Here is a 20,811-nt window from a genome sequence, read left to right as displayed (position 1 = left end):
TGGGGGCGGTGTGTCACACCTGTAATCCCAGCACTTTGGGAGGCTGAGGTGGGCAGACCATGAGGTCAGGGGATCGAGACCACCCTGGCCAACATGGTGAAGCCCCATATCTACTAAAAATATAAAAATTAGCCAGGCATGGTGGTGTGTGCCTGTAGTCCTGGCTACTCAGGAGGCTGAGGCAGGAGAATTGCTTGAACCTGGGAAACAGAGGTTGCAGTGAGCCTAGATCATGCCACTGCACTCCAGCCTGGTGACAGAGTGAGACTCCATCATAAAAAAAAAAAAAAAAAAAAGTATTTACAAAACATTATAAAAAAGTAATTTTAGGCTGGGTGCGGAGGCTCAAACCTGTAATCCCAGCACTTTGGGAGGCCAAGGTGGGTGGATCACGAGGTCAACAGATCGAGACCATCCTGGTTAACATGGTGAAACCCCGTCTCTACTAAAAATACAAAAAATTAGCTGGGCATGGTGGCGCGTGCCTGTAATCCCAGCACTTTGGGAGGCCAAGGTGGGTGGATCACGAGGTCAACAGATCGAGACCATCCTGGTTAACATGGTGAAACCCCGTCTCTACTAAAAATACAAAAAATTAGCTGGGCATGGTGGCGCGTGCCTGTAATCCCAGTTGCGGTGAGCTGAGATTGCGCCATTACACTCCAGCCTGGGTAACAAGAGCGAAACTCCGTCTCAAAAAAATAAAAAAAATAAATAAATAAACTAATTTTAAAACTCTATCAAAATCCCAGGATGGAGGCATGTATTTCTTTCATAGGTTCAAAACTAGGATTCTGATCAAGAGATAAGACTTATCTTTTCTTGCTCTGCTTTAAAAATGAGCAGATCAATAAAGTATTAATATATGCATCTTTGGAATACTCAAAACATAAATTTTTAAAATAAAAATATCGCACGTAATCGTGAAATTATTATTGTTCTTTCTGTGGCATTATTTGTGTTATTCCAGTATAACAGACAACTAGACTTATTAAAACACTTTATACTATACATATTCAAAATACAAATATATATAAAGAAGATGCATCAGATAAATTTCTAGCATTGTATTTATTCCATTCTTAAATTTAAAAAGAAATTCTCTAGGAAATAATTTTAGTAACTAAAAACCAAGAGATGTTTTTAACTATGACTTTTCTCAAATATACACAGAAATTTGAGAGTTAAGATATATACTTATTTATATAATTATTTACTGGAGATTTCTATTTCGTACCAGCAATCTATTTAAAACAAAAAGTTTCTAGCACAGTGGATTTGTATTGTTTATTCATATTATGTTAAAACTCATTTCTACTTCCTTTTCAGATATGTATAAAAAATGAATTCTCGTCTCCTTTTAAACATATATACAAAAAAACATGCAAACTCCTCAAAAGACTATCCAAGGAGGTGAGGTTTCAGTGAGCCAAGATCACACCACTACACTCCAGCCTGGGTGACAGTTTCAAAAAAAAAGAATAATGAATCCTGGCTGGGCGCAGTGGCTCATGCTCAAAATACAAACTCCCAGCACATTGGGAGGCCAAGGTGGGCAGACTGCTTGAGCTCAGGAGTTCGAGAACAGCCTGGGCAACATGGTGAAACAAAATATGCAAAAATCACTTGGCACAGTTGCATGTACCTATAAGCCCAGCTACTCGGGAGGCTAAGGTGGGAGGATCACCTGAGTCTGGGGAGGTCGAGGCTGCAGCGAGCCATGATGGTGCCACTGCACTGCAGCCTCAGCAACAGAGAAAGACCCTGTCTTCAAAGCACAAAAAAGAATATTGTATGCTGATATTTCTTGTTTCATTTAAAAATGCTGATTGTGACTAATTTCATAATAGCAGTTTAAATAATATTTCAATAAAAACATATACATTTGTTAGTCTTGCTTTCACAATTCTCCACAATCAGATTCTAACCTCTCTTTGCCTTTTTACCCTTCTACCTGTCATGTGCATGCCAGCCAAAAAGTCAGTCTCAGCTAATTTCCAGAACTCATCTTCATTCTCCAAGGTCCAACTCCTTCATAAAGTCTTTTTGGTCAAAAATAACATCTTCTCAGCTGGGCACAGTGGCTAACACTTAGAATCCCAGGGTAGGCCAAGGTGGGTAGATCGCTTGAGGTCAGAAGTTCGAGACCAGCCTAACCAACATGGTGAAACCCCATCTCTACTAAAAATAAAAAATCAGCTGGGCATGGTGGTGCACGCCTATAATCCCAGCCACTTCGAAGGCTGAGGCATGAAAATCACTTGTGAGGCAGAGATTGCAGTGAGCCGGGATCACGCCATTGCACTCCAGACTGAGCAACAAGAGTAAAACTTCATCTCAAAAAAATAATAAATAATATCTTCTCCTTTTTTTTTTTTCTTTTTATTTAGACACAGCATCTTATTCTGTCACCTAGGCCGGACTACAGTGGTATGATCTCGGCTTACTGCAACCTCCATTGTTGCAGACTCAAGTGATCCTCCCACCTCAGTCTCCCAAGTAGCTGGGATTACAGGCAGACGCCACCAGGCCTGGCTAATTTTTATATTTTTTGTAGAGATGGGATTTCACCATTTTGCCCAGGCTGGCCTCAAACTCCTAGCCTCAAGTGACCCTCCTGCCTTGGTCTTCCAAAAATCTAGGATTATAGAAATGAGACACTATGCCCAACCTTCTCTAATTTCTTAAAGTACTTTGGATTTTAAATACGTGTTATTACGTGTGCACCCATCCTTACTCTGCCACCTAACTGTTGGGTAGGCTCTTTATGGTCAAGAAAAGACTATATCTCAAATATCATCTTTTCACCTGAAAATTCTTTCAGGGCTTTATGAAGATTGTATAGATGTATAGCCATATTGTTTCAGGCTACCAAATCCTTGGAGCAACCAGCTAGCATTAACTGCAGGCCATTCTCTTTATGATACTTGAATCCAAGGTTGAAAACAGGCCAGGTGCAGTAGCTCACGCCCATAATCCCAGCACTTTGGGAGACCGAGGTGGGTGGATCACTTGAGGAGTTTGAGATCAGCCTGGCCAACATGGTGAAAACCCCATCTCTACTAAAAATACAAACATTAGCTAGGCGTGGTGGTGGGCACCTTTAATCTCAGCCACTGGGAGGCTGAGGTGGGCAAATCACAAGGTCAGGAGTTCAAGACTAACTTGATCAATATGGTGAAAACCCATCTCTACTAAAAATACACTAGTTGGGCATGGTGGCACACACCTGTAATCCCAGCTACTCAGGAGACTGAGGCAGGAGAATCGCTTGAATCTGGGAGGTGGAGGTTGCAGTGAGCAAGATTGTGGCACTCCACTCCTGCCTTGGTGACTGAGCATGACTCTGCCTCAAAAAACAAACAAACAACAAAAAGCAGAGGTTGAAAATAGTAAGTCTTGCTGGGCATGGTGGCTCACACCTGTAATCCTAGCACTTTGGGAGGCTGAGGCAGGTGGAGACCAGCCTGGCTAAGATGGTGGAACCCTGTCTCTACTGAAAATACAAAAATTAGCTGGGCATGGTGGTGCACGCCTGTAGTCCCAGCTACTTTGGAGGCTGAGGCAGAAGACTTGCTTGAACCTGGGAGGCAGAAGTTGCAGTGAGCAGAAATCATGACACTGTACTCCAGCCTGGGTGGCCGAGTGGAAACATCACAAAAAAAAAAAAAAAAAAAAAAAAAAAAAAAAAAAAAAAAAAAAAAAAAAAGGAAAAGAAAAGAAAAGAAAGAAAGAAAACAGTAAGTCCCAAACTGGGCAACACAGCAAGACCTTATCTCTATTTAAAAAAAAAAAAAAAAAGGATGTTTTTCCAGCAATATAGTGAGATCTCATCACTATTAAAATAGTTTTTAAAAATCCACATGTGACAGTACATGCCTATAGTCCCCAGCTACGTGAAAGCTACAAGAATCACTGAAAAATCAGAAGGGTAGCTAAATTGTTTTACTTCAAAAACGAATATTCTACTGTAAATTTTAGTTATCTTTGACATAATAAACTTTTCAACTGGCCACTCCCTTTCTACCTCAGTTTATTAAGACAATTTGAAAGAAAGCATGGAAAGGGACTATACAGCTGTAGGCCCTGGAGGTTCTTACAAGAGGATATCAGGTAGCAAAGGTCAATGGTATGAATAATGTAATATAGATCCAATTGGTGTAATTAGTAGCTCAATTTTCAGATTCCTTCTTTAAAAAATATTTTAATAAGGTGGTGTGCAATAGCTCACACCTGTAATCTCAGCTCTTTGGGAGGCTGAGGCAGGCAGATCACCTGAGGTAGGGAGTTCAAGACCAGCCTGACCAACATGGAGAAACCCCGTCTCTATCAAAAATGCAAAAAATTAGCTGGGTGTGGTGGTGCATACCTGTAATCCCAGCTACTCAGGAGGCTGACACAGGAGAATCGCTTGAACCTGGGAGGCGGAGGTTGTAGTGAGTGCCTGGGCAACAAGAGCGAAATTATGTCTCAGAAAAAAAAAAAAATTAATACAAGTCGGGAAGTTACCATGAAGAATAAACATCAAAAAACAAACAAACAAACAAACAAAAAAGCTAAATTAAATTGCTATTTAATAAAGTGACAGAATGAAGGAAATGGCTAAAATGCACTCCTAAAAATAATTAATGTATATATCTGTGTAATGTAAGAAAATAAAGAAAAAAAGAATCTATATGTTAAAATCTGAATAGACACTGAGATAACATTTTCATTCACTATTAAGAAGCTTCCCTACCATAGTTCATAATTAGCCAAATAATCATCATACAATATTTACATTTTATATCTTAGTGTCTTATAATCACAATTTTATAAATATCAATTTATTTCTAAAATAGCCATGTTTTTATAAACATTAAGATTGTTTAAAGTCTTCAAAGACCATAAGCTAAATCTAAACTTCTTAAGATAGCACATAAACATCTTTAAACTTTGGAACAATAGATACTTTTCTACTCTTGTATATGATGAACCACTTTTCAAACAACTTTTGTTAAGGTTTTTAACAAATCTTACTGTGAATGTTTAATTTTTAAAACTCTTCATAATTGGGATATAAACTATTTTCATAAGAAATGGGCATGCATATTTTACACAAGCACATATACATTCTACCTCTATTAAAGAAAGAAGAAATATAAGTACCACTGGGCATAAAATAGAATAAATTTTAAAATAAAAATGTCACAGCAAGCATCTCATTAAAAATTTTTTTCTTGAAATCTCCCAGAGGGAGAATATGCTAACTATTTATTTTAATGAAGATAATTTCTATAACAAAACATTTTTCTTTAAACAGTAACAAACTAAACAGATCCCCTACAGGCTATTAAAAGTTGTATGATTTGTTATTTTCCATAATAAAAGACAGGAGGAATTGGTAATTTCGATAGGAAGTAGGCCTTAGGAATTACTGACCACCACAGTGCATTTGAATAAGAATGAAAACAACTTTACCCATAGTTTGTAGTAATTAGGGTAAATCTTACCCACTGGTATAAGCAGTTTTCCATTTTCCATTTACTTCACAGAACCACCATAGTACTCTATCCTCTTAAGAAATGTTTGTAAAACGCCAAGGGTCAAGCATAGAGCTTGGTACACAGAAAAGGTTTCAATATTTTTGAATGAGCAAATTACTGAACGAATAACACAATGGGCTCTCAAACCCTCCCTGCTCCCTCTTAGGTTTGCTATTATGTCCATTATGTGCTTTGGCCCCTCTCCATGTCAATAATGATGTATTTCCTTTCCTTTATCCCAAAGAAAGGCCCTGGTTATTCTTTCTTCCTTTAGAGATCTGGAATCTATAATCACCCCGATCTTGCTTGAGACTCCTCATTAAACAATAAAGGACACTCTTTTCCGTTGGGCCTTCCTTATGTCTCTAACACGCCTCTCCTGCAGCAGAGATGGAATCTAGCTGAACACATTGTAAGACAAACCTCCTGAAAGCAATGTCTGCCTCCAGGTTATTTGAATTTCTCACCCCATCCCTACTTAACAAGTAATTTTATTCTGAAACAGTTATCATTAGTGAGACATCAACATATACACATCAATCTACTGCAGCTAACTTCGTAGCAATGAAAGAAAAACTGAGCATCCTACCGTGGGTCTCAAAAATTGAATTCAAATGCTCTGTGTATAAAATGCCTAGACTCTGTCATTCTAGCATATCTATGATCTGGCCTAACAAGTATATTGTTAGACTACAAAATAGCTTTCTCCTATAATGTGTAAAACTTCATTAAAAACGAATTCTTCCTAATAAAATATTTTATGGTGTCTAAAATTGCTGTGAATATCAGTTACACCTTTTACAACAATCTTTTAGCCGGAAAGTCCTTATTTGTAGAATCCTCATATATTTCAGTTGTCACCTATTTGCTATTAGGCTGGGCCTAATAGCAAAACTGTTCCCCATTACTGAATTCAGAAATTATTCAGGCACACAGTTTATTTCCTATCTTGATACTCCTGAGCCCATGCCCCAGCCTCTCGCTAATCCCCCTGGACCAGACAACTCCATTAGAATCTGGCACCCATGTTTGTTCTGCAGGAAGGACAGAAAACTTCAAAGCACTTTTTTTTTTCTTTTTTGGGCTACCAAGAAGCCAAATTTTTGTAACTCTACTATTCAAAACCCCAATTTAACAAACTTTCACAGGGGTTTTTCCCCCATGTTAAGCAGTCAGGTACTAGAGATACACAAATAAAACAGACTCTGCCTTCAAACAACCCAATGAGCAGAAAGTTCTTTTATGCATAACCAAAACGCTGTGATAGTAAGATTCAAATGTGTAGAGGAGAACTTTGGTTGAGTATATGACACTTTATTTCTTTCTTTGTAGTACAGAAAAGATAAGTCTGTAGAAAAAGAAGAAAGACAACTGGGTAGAAAATTTATTTCAAATATCTAACCCAAATCTTCAACAGATTTTCCATCTTAAGTATTCCAAAAGGTATACCATTGTATTAGACTAAATGTGGGTTCACGTATCACTTAAACTTTTTTAAGCTAAAAAATCTCAAACAATTAACATTTGGGAAGAAAAACAAGACTGGTATACAAAGTAGTCAAAACATTTCAACTTTCTAAACTGTATGCACTGGACTAATTTTTCGATATTAGAATATCTCCACATTTGAATTTGGATAATCCACAGTGATAAATACTGGATTAAAAAATTTGACATCGAACATATGCAAAACTAATGGCTAGTAGGAAAAACGCTAGAACGGATAGAGAAAACTTGCAAGTGCCAAAGCGTTTAAACCCTCTTTCAAATATCCCAAGATGCTAAATTAAGGACAAAACGATTAGGGTTCCAAGAACACAAACTTTCCTCTCTTTCAAGGCAACTGAATATTGAATCTCATTGAGATTATGAAATAAGCATGTACTTAACTCCTATTTGGCTTTCCGAACTTCACCACAGTGAACAACCCATTCTTTTTCCTTGTTTACACCAAAGGCTCGTTTTGAACACAACTCGAAATGGAATTCCAGGCCCGAAAACTCACTTTCACCCCCACAGGCAGCTACTTAACAGATAATAAGGAATTCAAGTGCAGGACCTGAAGGTCTTATTTCCATGTTAATTTCACAATCCCCGTTTCTTTCCCAGATACAAAAATTAAGATTTAAAAGGTGGTGGGAGTGGGAAATTTGGGGGTTGGTCTGAGAAAAAAGTGAATTTCCCAAGAATTCCTAAATGGTTTTGCTTCAAATATTAAAACTGGCAGTTATCAGTAGAATTTAACAACCGCTGAAACTTGCATTTGAAAAATTACTATGTTTCACTTTGTTTCAACAGCTCAAAGTTGCATATGAAACGATTACTATGTGTTTCACTTTCTTTTTTCCTGGGGGCAGGGGATGGTGTCTAACCTACTCTTAACATTTAACATACTAACAGGTTCCCCTCCGCCCACACTGACAGGTTTCTTATCCCCCATAATGAATTCAGTCTTCTGGCATTTCTTTCTCATCAAAGGCCATCGGGAATGGTTTCAGGAAACTGATTCTCAAGCACTGGGATCTTTAAGCGGCAGCAGGTGCTGGCAGCGCCGGGACAGATCGATGGAGAGGAGATGGGCAAGACGCAGGGAAGCGCATTCCTCCTAAACCAAGCGCCAGAACCGCCCTCCCGAAGCGCCCCGGGGCTTAGAACATCATTTCGCTGTAATCCCGGCGGCGGGGGCGGGGGGGATGCGGCTGGACCCGGGCACTGGGTAATCCACACAGCGCCCGCCCGCGCCAGCCCGGCGGCCGCCTCTCCGCGACGCTGGGGCCGGGGTCAGCGCGCAGCCCCTCCGCGTCCCTTCTCCCCCAGCTACCCCTCCAGCCCGCTGCCTCTGGCCGCAGCATCTCCGGGCACTCGTGAGGCGGCCGCCGGTACCGGGCCGAGGCGCCGCAGGACCCACCGAAACTTCCCAGGGGCGCCAATTCAAAAATCGCCGGTCCCGCCGCGGCCGCGCGCCCCTCGGCTGGCTCCCCTCTGCGCGCCCAAAGCCCCCGTCTCCCCCTCCCTCAGGACCCCCCAGCGCCCCGCGTGGCGGGAACACGCAGCCAGTTGCCTCCCGGCCTCGGGGGCCGCCGTCGCACGTCCGCTCCCGCAGGGGGCCTCACTCCGCCAATCGCTGCGGCCTCGCGCCCCGGCGCACACTCACCAGCCCGAGCCGGGGCGGCCATCTTAGCGCTCACCCTGGCACCCAGTCCTCCGGTCCGGCGGCTACGACAGCGGTGACGCACGGCAGGCCCCGCCCCCTCCCACAGTCCCGCCCCCGCGCAGGCTCTGCGCGGTCAACCGAGGACACTGCGGGCAGTCGCCTTCCGTGCTTCGAGAAGGTGTCAGGGCCACAGACGGTCCCCGGCGCCACACGTGGCTCTGCGGGGACAACAAGCTATGCCTCCCGGGCGGGCTTCGCACCTGTCGTGATCGCCGGGGCCCGGGAGGGTAAACCCAGCGTACCCTGTGTGCCTGTGAGCTGCAGAATCATCCACGGACGTCCTTAGTCCTTCCCGGAATTTCTGTGATTTACGCAGGGTCGAATTGTTTGATAGAAATGCGTGTCACTTCTGTTATCTTTAAAGCCTTCCTCAATTCACTGGCATAGAAATTCTTACAGAAAACGTTTCCTTCTTGAGGTGACCCCTGGGTGTAACTTTAGTGGTGATGACGGCTGTGAATTGGGCTTCCTAGCACAGCAAAAGGGCGAGAGAAGTTCCAGAAAGGGCACAGGAAAGGCACTGTTATCCAGAACTGCCTAACCCTAAATTGCCCATTTAAATAATGAAGTAGATACCGAAAAGAAAGAGAATAAATAGATTAAGGAGGGGAAATCTTCCAGGCAAGTCAAGGCTAAGATACTGGAAAATTAATCCATTAATATTTATTGGATTCTTTGTGCTCAACTCAGAGCCAGATTGTTGTTTTTAACTGAACCTATGCTCAATGATGAGCCAGTTCTACTTTGGCCACCCTGTGGAGTGTACTGAAAATCTAAAAATTCTCCATGGGGAGCTTAAGACAAAGAGGCAACGTTAATAATATATCAATACAGTGCAAAATTTTGCAATATGTAAAACAAGCTATAAAATTGTTCCCATCTTTTCATTAACAATATTATTATGAGTAGTATCTTTCAGTGGTATGAGCTGAATAAAGAAATGGGTGCTCAAATGTATTCACAGCATATTATCCAAACACTGAAAACTGAAGGCGAGGAGGAGTGGGGCGGGATTCTAAATAAAAGGAAATGACTAAGATCTGACTTAGAGGCTGGGCGCCGTGGCTGATGCCTGTAATCCCAACACTTTGGGAGATGGAGGCTGGTAGATCACGTGAGGTCAGGCGTTTGAGACCAGCCTGGCCAACGTAATGAAACCCAGTCTCTACCGAAAATAGGAAACATTAGCTGGGCTTCGTGTCAGGTGTCTATAAGTCCAGCTTTTCTGGAGGCTGAAGCAGGAGAATCATTTGAACCCAGGGGGTGGAGGTTGCAGTAAGCCAAGATGGTGCCAATGCACTCCAGCCTGGGCAATAAGAGCAAAACTCCATTAAAAAAAAAAAATCTGACATAGTAACACAGGAAGTTCTTATGTTAGCAAAACAGATAACAAAATACCAAAGATCTGACATGGTAACAGGAAGTTCTTATGTTAGCAAAATAGATAACAAAATAGCAATTGTGTTTAATCAATTCATATTTGAAAAAATACCAAATACGTACATGAAGATAACAACTGCTTAAAATGTAGTCATGCAAATAAAGATTAAAGATAAGGGATAAATTTGCATAGTTTAGTACTCATTTCACTCTTTTTTTTATATACTTAAGTGCATAATAATTCTGATTCAATAATGACCCCAGTGTACTCCTCCCACTCAAAACATCTAACTCCTGTCTTATACTTTTGTCCCCCACCTGAATTTCTAAAATGCATTAAAATCATTACATGAAGGCATCTCTTAAGATGAAATATTTAGAATTTAAGCATTTCTGGCATGCAATATGGTTTTTTCCTGTAATTCCTTGAAAGCAAAATATTAATAAAAGAAAAATCAAAACTCCTGCATTCCTATTATAATACCATAAAGCCATTCTGGGAGGTCATTTGGGAGATGTGAGAGTCTTAGTTGCCTCCCTCTGATCTAGTAATTGGGTGGGGTCTTTCAAGGACTAAAATGATGTGAATAAATGAAGCGAAAGAGTGAAATGGGAAGAAAAGCAAAGGCAAGCTGTGTAAGGGATAAGGTGGAGAGTGCTGAACAGTGTCTTCAATAAGCTGCCTTGAATATAATGATGTAAGTTAGGAAGAGGTGAGAAGTGGGAAGGGAAAAGACAATAAATTCTTGGTTCTAATAATTAAAGAGTGGATGTTTGTAGTTTAGCTTTTTTTCATACTTATTACTACTTATTCAACTTTGAAATTTCCTCAGCTACCATTTTATTCCTGATCCTCACTACCTAGACCTAAATTATAGCATGCTCTAGCTCATTTCCTGAGCTCCAGAACCTCTGTCTTGCTATTTTATTTTTACATAGCAGTCATAATCATGCTTCTTCTTAAATTTTCCTATTTGTGTTTTACCCATCTCATCGAATCTGTTTTTTACTCTAATGTTAAAAAAAAAAGCCTCCTTTCCTGCCCACCTTCATCAATGATGTCCCCAAACTTACCTATTAAAACCTCAAAATCAGTCTTTCCCCAGGTCGACCTTTGGACTACTCAGAAGCCAGTCCCTGTATGACCTCCCACTTTTCCACTAGGGGAGACGTTGATCTCCTAAGTGGAAAACCCAGGTCTCTGCCTCCAGTGGCCTCCTGCAAATTATTACAAATCAGCCTCTTTCAGGTCTGACTTAAACTCTCGCCTTCTGGAAACTGCTTTCCCGAAGTAACAAACGGCCTGCAGCTCCCCATCCCCCACCCCATCAGTGTATTATTATGCAGTCACCACTTTAGTTCCGAGTTCCAAGCCTGCTTCTATTCGCAGCGTAACCTCTTTGGGGCCAGGAATGTGCACTTGCTCCCTTTCTATACCTCTCCTCAGTTCCTAGGACCAGCCAAAAACACTGCTGAAATGCCTAAGGAGTCAACTAGAAGTTCCTCAGCATAATATGGGGATGTGGAAGTGATGTTTAGGGGGGCTTCCCTTGCGTCCCTGGTCCCCAGATGGAGAGAAATGGCAGTTTGCCCTTCCGAGGTAAGCAGTTTCCTAAACAAGATAAAACTTTAAAGATCCTGAAACCTAATGAGTGTGTACCTCAATTCTGAGGTACAACATAAACTAATTTTGCTTCTTGTATCTTGAGAGAAGATTATGAATGAATTGAAAGAAGACAGAACATGGTAAATTTCATAGACCTCCGAGTGGCTTTTTACGCTTTATGTTGGTTTTTAGAATTTCGTAGTACAGTCTTACATGAATAGAAGATTTCAGGAATTGTAATTGCAGACTAAAAAGTTTATGAGGTTATTACATTTTAGGAATCTACTTTTTAGAAATTTCACAGTTTTACAAACAATGCTGTTATAACTAAGATTCATTTAACATTTGTTTGAACACCTACATGCCTGGCACTGTGCTAAGAATTGAGATATTCATAGCCTTCATTTCAGTGGTTATGAGGGTATGAAGGATTGAGCGGAGAACGTGGGTAAAGAAACGCTAAAGAGCTTAGCCCTAAACTTTGATTAAGGTGTTGCAACACACTTCTGTTGAACTTTTTTAATGAGAGGAACCCAAACGACCTTAAATTTCTGGCAAATATGAAAGAAAGGAGTTGAGAGAGTAGTATGGAAAAAAGAATAGCAGATGTAAGATGTGGCCTTAGTAAGTGAACAGAGAGGAAAGCGAGTAGAAGGGATGTTAGAATTCACCTTTTTTCTTTTCTTCTTTTTGTTTTTTGTTTGTTTGTTTGTTTTTTGAGACAGAGTCTTGCTCTGTCGCCAGCCGCCAGTCTGGAGTTGTACTGGAGCAAGCATACAAAGTCAACACCAAGACAAAAGTATGCCGAATTGCAGGGTCTTTATTACCAGCGGCTACCGAGGACTCGTGTCTGTCCAACCTGTGGCCTCGAAAGGAGGGTGTCAAGACTTTTTTATGCCCATAAACCACTTCAGGGGTGAGGGCGAGGGGCGGACGTGGGGGTGAGGGGCTTCAGACATGAAGAATTGGACAGGTTGGCAGGTAATTGGGAAGCCAACCCAGTATAAATGGCGGTTGAGGGTTTAGACAGAGCCAACAGTCTTTTCTCAAATCTGGGTTAGTTTTGTTGAGGAGGTGGTGAGTCGAGGACAACAACGTTAACAGGGTTGTGTCCTCTTAAAGCCGAGTTGGGGTTGTAGGGGAAGGTTGTTAAGGTGGGTATTGATTGACTGGATGAGGGGGCTTTGTATTTTTAGGGGGGGTTCTTGTTCTTGTATGACCTGGGCAATGTGTTTTATAGGGCATTTGGGTCTGGGTGGGGTTATATGCTGGATGGTAAAGATGTTTCCCATGTCCCACTCATATATACTCTGAGACCCTAGGTTCGCCCCGTTGTCCATCTACCATCTGGGGTAGTTACAGTTACCTTGAGTGAGTTACAAAACCTGGTATAGCATAGGGATGGGGAGAGTCTCAGTTAAAGAGATGAAGGAGTCTGTTTTTGGTGTACCCTGATATAGTGGAGATAGTTTCACAACCCCAATGGGGGCAAAAGAATTCATTTAAGTCTCCACAGTTCCATCCTTTTTGTGGGATGGATCCTGGGCATAGATGTAATACCATAGTCTGGAGTTGTTGCTCTGCCCCTGTACTGCTGCACCCAGCTACACCTTCGCTTGTTCTGAAATTTAGGTTGGGGCCCAGGCGGGCACAGAGGTCTAGGGAGAAGGTCATGGGGTTCTTTGGAATGTGCTCCCGGGTTAAGTTGACTAGGGTAGATCTCTTCTCAGTTAAGGAGCTACCATATCCTCCAGTGGAGCCCTCGGTGAGGACCCATTGATAGCAGGTGGGTTCTGGGATGGGGGACAGTTGCTATAGGGATTTACAGCACGGATTAGGGTGGCGAGGGTGGTGACCATGAAAAGCGCATGAGTCTTAGCTTTAGTGAATCAGGGGAAGAGTGTTTGACACTCTATTGTCCTTCCGGTGGGTCAGTCTTAACGTAGGTGTGATGAATCCAGGACGTTAGTCCGTCCACCTTGAGTGTGGTAGGTGTTGTCAGGATAACCGTGTAGGGTCCCTTCCAATGGGGAGTGAGGCTAGAGGTGGCAAATCTTTTAACAAGGACAGAGTCTCCGGGCTGGAAGGGCTGTGTTGGCTGGTCTTTGAGGTTCAATGGGGTGGGACAGGTGTCCTTAATGAGCTGTTGTATCTGAGATTGAACAGACTGGAGAGACTGTATAGACTTAAGGAGTGTATAGTAATGGACTTCAGCATTCACAGTATACATTGGTCTGGGGAGTAAGGGAGGGGGCCAGCCAAACATGATTTCAAAAGGGGAGAAGCCTTTCTGATGGGGTGTGCATCGGACACGGAGGAGCACAAAAGGAAGAGGCTGACCCAGTTTTCACTGGTCTCTAGGATAAATTTTGTCAGGTGTTTTTTTAATGATCTGGTTCATTCATTCAACTTGCCCTGGGGACAATGGGCACAGTGTAATTTCCAGGATATACCCAGGGCCTTAGGTAGGCCCTGAGAAATTTGTGCAATAAAGGCAGGTGCATTGTCTGACCCCAGCATTACAGGGAGGCCGAACCAAGGAGCAAGGTTCTGTAATAGTTTTTTTTGTGACCACCAAAGCAGTCTCAGACCTAGTGGGGAAGGCTTCAACCCACCCAGAGAATGTATCTATAAACACAAGGAGGTATTTATAGCCATTTGCTGGGGGTTTTATTTCAGTGAAATCCACTTCCCAGTGCTCCCCAGGGCTAGTCCCTCTGAGTCTTACTCCTACCTGGCTAGACCTGTTCCCTCCCAGATTTACTTGGGAACATACATTACACCGAGCAGTACTTTTCTTGATAAGTTCTTGTAAGTGGGGAATGTAGTGTTTGGCTTTTAGCAGCTCAGTTAGTTTGCTCTGTCCTAAGTGAGTGGCCTGGTGTGTGTCCTTGACTAGGACCCATCCTAGAGCCTCAGGGACCACAATCCTTGTGTCCAGTAGAATCCATCATCCTGTGGAATCTTGTGTGCCCCCTAGTTCTTTAGCAAAGTTTTCTTCGTCAGGTGAGTACATAGGGGTAGGGGGCAGGGTTGGGGCTAGCAGAGTTACAAGAAGAATCAGAGGTTTTACTGGTCCCAAGGCTGCCTGTCTGGCTTGTAGGTCAGCCGCCCTGTTTCCTCTTCCCTTTGGTGAATTTCCCTTCTAGTGTCCTTTGCAGTGTATTAATGCCACTGCCTTGGACTTCCATATAGCCTCTAGTAGGGCTAGGATTTCTTCTTTATTTTTGATGGTTTTTCCCTCTCAGGTAAGTAGTCCTCTTTCTTTATAAATGGCTCCATGTACATGAGCCATAGCAAAGGCATACTGGCTATCTGTGTAGATATTAACAATTTTTCCCTCTGCCCAGTCTAAGGCCTTTGTCAGAGCTATGAGTTCTGCCTTTTGGGCCGAGGTTCCATGTGGAAGAGCCTGGGCCCAGACAACCTGCTCTAGGGCGACTACGGCTGCCCGGCATACCTGACTCCGTCGACCATGAAACTGCTGCCATCCGTACACAGTACCTCCTCTGGGTTCTGCAGGGGGATGTCGGTGAGGTCCAGTTGAGCAGCATGGAGGAGGTCCATTGTCTGTTGGCAGTCGTGTATGGGCTCCTCTGGCTCACTGTCTAGTAGCAGCATGGGGGGGTTTAAAACTGTAGCCTTTGAAAACTTTATGTGGGGCTGGTCTAAAAGTAAAGCCTGATATTGAACTATGCGGGCATTTGATATCCATTTTCCTGGAGCTCCACGGAGTAGTGACTCCACCGTATGGGGTGCCACTAAATTTAACTCCTGCCCCAAGGTTAGTTTGTCCACCTCCTTGACTAACAGGGCTGTGGCTGTCATCGACCTCAGACAAGCTGGCCACCCAGAGGCTATGGGATCAAGTCTTTTCAAAAGGTAGGCAACTGGCCAGGACAATGGTCCCAACATCTGGGTGAGCACCCCTTTGGCGACCCCCTGTTTTTCATGCACAAATAACCAGAAGGGTTTAGAGATGTCTGGCAAGGCCAAGGCTGGGACCGCAGTCTGGGCAGTCTTAAGCTTGTCAAAAGCCCGTTGCTCTATCTCTGTCCAAGTCAAGGGCTGATTTCCTCCAGTGCAGGCATACAGGGGCTTGGCTAGCTCCGCGAATCCCAAAATCCATAGCCTGCCATACCCTACTGCCCCAAGGAATTCTCAAACCTGGCATTTTGTGGTGGGGATGGGTATTTGCAGCACCGCTTGGACTCGGCTGGGTGCCAGTGCCTGGTTGCCCTTCTCTATGATAAAGCCCAGGTAAGTAACTTTCGGTTGTCAGAGTTGGGCCTTTTTAGCTGAGACCTGGTAACCCAAAGTCTATAGGGTCTTTAATAATGACTGGGTGGTCTCTTTATAGACCTCTTGGGTTTTTGTAGCCAAGAGCAAGTAATCCACATGTTGCAGTAGGGTACTCGGGGAACTCAGCTCAGAAGGTGGCAAGATCTTGGCTAAGTGCCTCATCAAACAGAATGGGGAAGTTTTTGGACCCCTGGGGCAGTCTTATCCAAGTGAGTTGCCCCGAGACCCCAATATCGGCATCAGTCCATTCAAAAGCAAATATGGGCTGGCTAACAAGGGCCAGTGGGATGCAAAAGAATGCATTCTTGAGATCCAAGGCAGTGTAATGGTGGTGTTCTGGACCCAAGAGACTTAGGAGGGTGTAAGGATTTGGAACCGTAGGGTGGACAGTTTCCACTCATTTGTTTACCTCCCGTAAGTCCTGTACAGGCCGATAGTCCTTTGTGCCTGGTTTTAAGACGGGGAGCAAGGGGGTATTCCAGGGGGACTTACAGGTAGTAAGAATTTCTCCTTTTAGGAGTCTGGTTATATGTGGAGCAATTCCCTATCTGGCTTCCTGGCTCATGGGATATTGTCATACCTGGACTGGAGTTATCGCTTCCAATAGCTGGACCATGATTGGGGTACAGTGACTTGCCATGCCTGGGGAATTTGTCTCAGCCCGCACTCTGGGTACATTCTCTTGGAGTTGGCAGAGGAGGTCTGATGGTGGTGGTTGATCTGCCTCTGAGGATAAAGCTTCAACAAGAGATACTCATCTGACAGAGCACAGGTGATGAGGATTTACTGAGGTGGACCTGATGCCAAGGGAGGAGGACTTGAGAGGCAAGCCTGACCCTCACTGAAAGAAATATTTGCTCGAAGTTTGTGGAGTAAGTCCCGTCCTAGGAGTGGGTACGGACACTCTGGAATGGCTAAAAAGGAGTAGGTGATGGTGCCATTCCCCAGATCAATGAATTGGTTGGTGATCCAAGGGCTTGTTGTGGCTTTTCCTGGGGCCCCCTGGATAATTGTTTTTCTGCTGGATAATGGTCCTAGAGGCTGAGTAAGGACTGAGTGTTGACTAGGAAGCTGACAGGAGTGCCCCCAGTCTTCAAAGTGACCCTGGGCTCCTGGGGGCTTAATAAATAAGAGGCCTGGCCCCATCAATCCTGGCTTTCTAATAGAATGGCCCTTGGTGGCTTTCCCTGACCTGTTTCTCACCTTCTCCTCTCTGGGAACTCATTTTTTCAGTGGCCTTCCTGTTGGCAGTATACACACTGGTTGCATCCTAGCCTAGGCCAGGGACCCCAGTGAATCCCCTGTGGGGTTCTCTGTCCCTGTGGGATAACTTGGGTTTCCTGCTATTACTGCTTTAGTAACTCTTTTATCCTGTTTGGCTTCTGAAGTGTCCCTATTGTTAAAAACCTTTTGGGCAATTTCCAGCAATTGGGACAAATTCATTTCCTGGAATCCCTCTAAATTTTGTAACTTTCTTTTAATATCTGGGGCTGACTGGAAAATGAAAGCCAGATTGATGGCCTGCTGATTTTCTGGAGTCTCAGGGTTAACAGGATTGTAGGTGCGATATTCGTCTTGTTGATGCTCAGGGAAGGCAGCCGGCGACCCCTGCGGGCCCTGAATTATAGTTCCTACCTTGGAGAGGTTAGTGGGCTTGCAGGCCACTCCCATAACCCCTTCTAGTGGGTACTGGTGAAAATTGTTCAGAGCCTGTAGACCCGCTGAGATGTTTGGATCCCACTGGGGTCAGGTGGAAGGGAAAGTCATTAATTTGCTCCTGTGGTCCTCCGCTGAGCGTCCCCCTATTCCAATGATGGCCTTATGGGCCCCTTGTCTAATTCTGCCCCTTTCTGCTGTGGTAAATAGTACTAGGAGTAATTGCTGACAATCATCCCAAGTAGAGTGGTGGGTTTGTAAGACAGACTCTAGGAGCCCTGTGAGTGCCTGGGGCCTTTCAGAAAATGGAGAGTGTTGAGTCTTCCAATTGTATAAATCACTAGAGGAGAAGGGGATGTGGACAAAGAAGGGGTGGCCCCAGCTACCTTCTTCCATTGGGGGTGTCTCCTGGAGGGGTAACACCCTGGGTGTGTATGGAGCCCTGCTACTGGTGTGGAGTGGGGACAAGGGCTGGTTACCAGTGCTGTCTGGAGAGGGGTGCTGGGACCCCTGTTCAGAGGGTCTAAAGTAAGGCAGAGGTAATTCTAGATCTTCTTCTGGGGTGGGGAGAATGGCCGGCATGGTAGGGCCCTTCTTTGGCCCAGCTAAAATGACCTGAAGTCCAGCCTGTTTTATGCAATGCTTCAGCCCCAGGGCAGGGGGAGGGAGGTCGTTGGACTAAATCCAACTGTTCATTGACTTATAGAAACTGATAAGGATATCCAGGAGTTTCTGTGACCATTTTCCCTCAGCCTGGGTAATTTTTGGGTCATAGGTCCCAGTATCTGGCCCCCCAACTCCAAAAGACAGTCATTCTAGTTCACATGGAAAGCAGAGTTTTCCAGGGGTTAATTTCACCCCATATTGGCCTGAGAACCCAACCTTGAAGTTGGTCATCATGGATTGGAGCGGGGTACAAGGCTGGGAGAACTAGACAACTCCGTTTGGTTTTCCCTTAGCCTTTAAATTCCCCTAATTTAGGACTGGCTTCACTGAGGATTTGAACTGACAACGTTGCAGTTGCAGGCCCTATATCTTAGCTAGTATGCCAACAGGGTATTTGGATTGCACAGAGTGAGAAAGTTTTCTTAACCCGCAGTGACTATGAGTTCCTCGAGCTGGGCAGAGCTGGCAGTCAGCAAAAAAAGATGCTTCTCGCACACAGGGACTCTGAAAAGCATTAAATTCCTCTCTCCCTCCTCTCTGTCTGTCTCTCTTCTCTTTCTCTCTGTCTCTCTCTTTTCCATATTTCTTTCTCTCTCTCTCTTCTCCTTCCCTTATTTTCTTCTCTCTCTCTCTCTCTCTCTCTCTCTCTCTCTCTCTCTCTCTCTCTCTCTCTCTCTCTCTCTCTCTCTCTCTCCTCTCGCCTTTCTTTCTCTTCTCCCCTACTTTCTTTTCTCTCACTCTCCATTTTCTGTCTCCCCATAGTAACTCAGGTCTTGTGGTTTTTGTAGTATTTTCAATTTTGGCAGGCGTTATACTCGTCTTCTGCCCTTTCCTGGACCGGTTTTAAAAGTGCCTCTACAGCTAAATCTTGTAAGGAAAGAACAATTATTTTAATGGGTCTTTCTTTTGTATGGGCCAGGGGAACAGGTGGAAGGGGCCAAGACCGAGGATAGAAGTCTCCTAAGAAGCCCCAGAGGGGCTGGTAATAGGCCTTATATAGGCTTAGTGCTGCTCAGGCATGGTCTTCTCTTAAATGACACCTGACATCCAGTGGCCTGGGGAAAGTTGGAGAATGGCAAAACAAATGAACTAGGAGATCCACAGGGTGTGAATTTTGAATCCACCACAGCGTACAGACTTGACAAGAGATTTGCCAGTCTGTCCTTATTAAGCCATGACACCCCACCTCCCAGTAGTCAGGGTGGTGCCAAAAAACTGAATAGGGGTGGGCTTCAGAGCACTGGATGTAACAAAACTTAATATCTTTTTGACAGAACAGACAGTTATCTTGTTTCCACCCCAAACAGCCAAGAAGAGTTGGCACCTTTTTGCCTAGGAGTTGATTTCCCAGGACAGAGAAAAAACTACACCCGAGATGTAGCAGGCAGAATTTTCTTTTGGACATCAGCTGATGAAGGGAGAAGGAAATTATACCCAACACAGGTAGAAATACTCCTGTCCTGGAGGGGGTGGCTGAGAGAACTTACAGGCCACAATGAATATAATAAGAAAGAAAACAAAAAGAGATAGGGCTAAAGCTATTTGCCACATGGCAGAGTCAGAAGAAGTGAGGCCTCAGTAGTAGAAGAGTAGAAGGAAGGAGAACGGAGTTACTTCTAGGGCATGAATTCAGTAAAGGTCCCCTGCAGCCAGTGGTCTGTTGCTCACTGTAGAATATCTTCCACTCCAAGGGAGGCAGGCCTAAACCACTGTATATCAGCCAATAGGAGTCTAACAAAACTGGTGAATCTACAATGAAGACAGAACCACATATAGGACTGACAGACAAAGGATGGGTGCCCCCCAGATGGGAGACCAGTCTGATGCCTGCCTGGCCACGTCCCTGGAGGGATGTTTCAGAGCATCTTGGCTAACGTCTACCCATAGAAATCCTGGGCCTGGTCACTCAGAATTTTCAGTCCTGAGATGAATCACCGTTATGCCTTATGACATCCCCATAGAACCACGGATGAAGGCCCTCACAAGCCCCATGGCCTTCCAGCTGTGGGACTACATATATACACACTCGCTCTCTCACACATACCGAGGTTATGGAAAACAACTGAAAACTAAATTACCCAAGTCTCCAGTGATGTCTCATGGTAGGTTTGCCTGGTCAGAGTTGCAATGACCGAGTCCTGTCCCCTGACTCAGGCCCCCTTGATGGACCAGTCCCTAGACCTGACTGACTTCTGGAGGTTTCTGGGACCCTGAGGAATTTTGGGTGAATATCAGCTGGGGAGTCACCCATCCTCCATGGGGCCAGAACTCTGGGGCCCTGGAACATCTCAAGGGTGCCTCCCCCAGAGGTCCCCGAGGTGGGAGTGGCCGCCTGGGTGAGACTCTGAGACAGCTTTTGTCTGGTGATGGACAAAGATAAATCTCGCTGCGGCCTCCAAAAAATGTGGTACTGGAGCGAGCAGAGAAAGTCAACACCAAGACAAAAGTATGTCAAATTGCAG

General features: G+C 44.1%; 1 protein-coding gene and 1 long non-coding RNA gene across 10 annotated transcripts in view; one reads left to right on the top strand and one right to left on the bottom strand.

The window, feature by feature from the left end:
* ERGIC2 (ERGIC and golgi 2) overlaps positions 1–11,415 on the bottom strand; it is a 63,246-nt gene extending 51,831 nt beyond the window's left edge. For 4 of the 9 annotated variants that reach the window (XM_035255943.3, XM_035255947.3, XM_035255944.3 and 1 more), the window contains exon 1: positions 8,680–8,745. The gene's annotated coding sequence lies outside the window, so the exon portion shown is untranslated. Of the gene's footprint in view, positions 1–3,229; positions 3,347–4,369; positions 4,445–8,433; positions 8,746–11,193 lie in introns of those variants that run through there. The other 5 variants (XM_035255942.3, XM_035255946.3, XM_078339010.1 and 2 more) reach the window with 4 other exon arrangements.
* Positions 11,416–11,482: 67 nt separating this feature from the next.
* LOC144577885 (uncharacterized) overlaps positions 11,483–20,811 on the top strand; it is a 78,609-nt gene continuing 69,280 nt past the window's right edge. The window contains exon 1 of the long non-coding RNA XR_013522721.1: positions 11,483–11,719. This is a non-coding gene — a long non-coding RNA (uncharacterized LOC144577885). The remainder of the gene's footprint in view (positions 11,720–20,811) is intronic.

The sequence above is a fragment of the Callithrix jacchus genome, chromosome 9 (genome assembly GCF_049354715.1).
Source record: "Callithrix jacchus isolate 240 chromosome 9, calJac240_pri, whole genome shotgun sequence".
Lineage (NCBI taxonomy): Eukaryota > Metazoa > Chordata > Mammalia > Primates > Cebidae > Callithrix > Callithrix jacchus.
The sequence above is the reverse complement of the archived record's forward strand: the minus strand, read 5'-3'. Positions and strand labels throughout refer to the sequence as shown.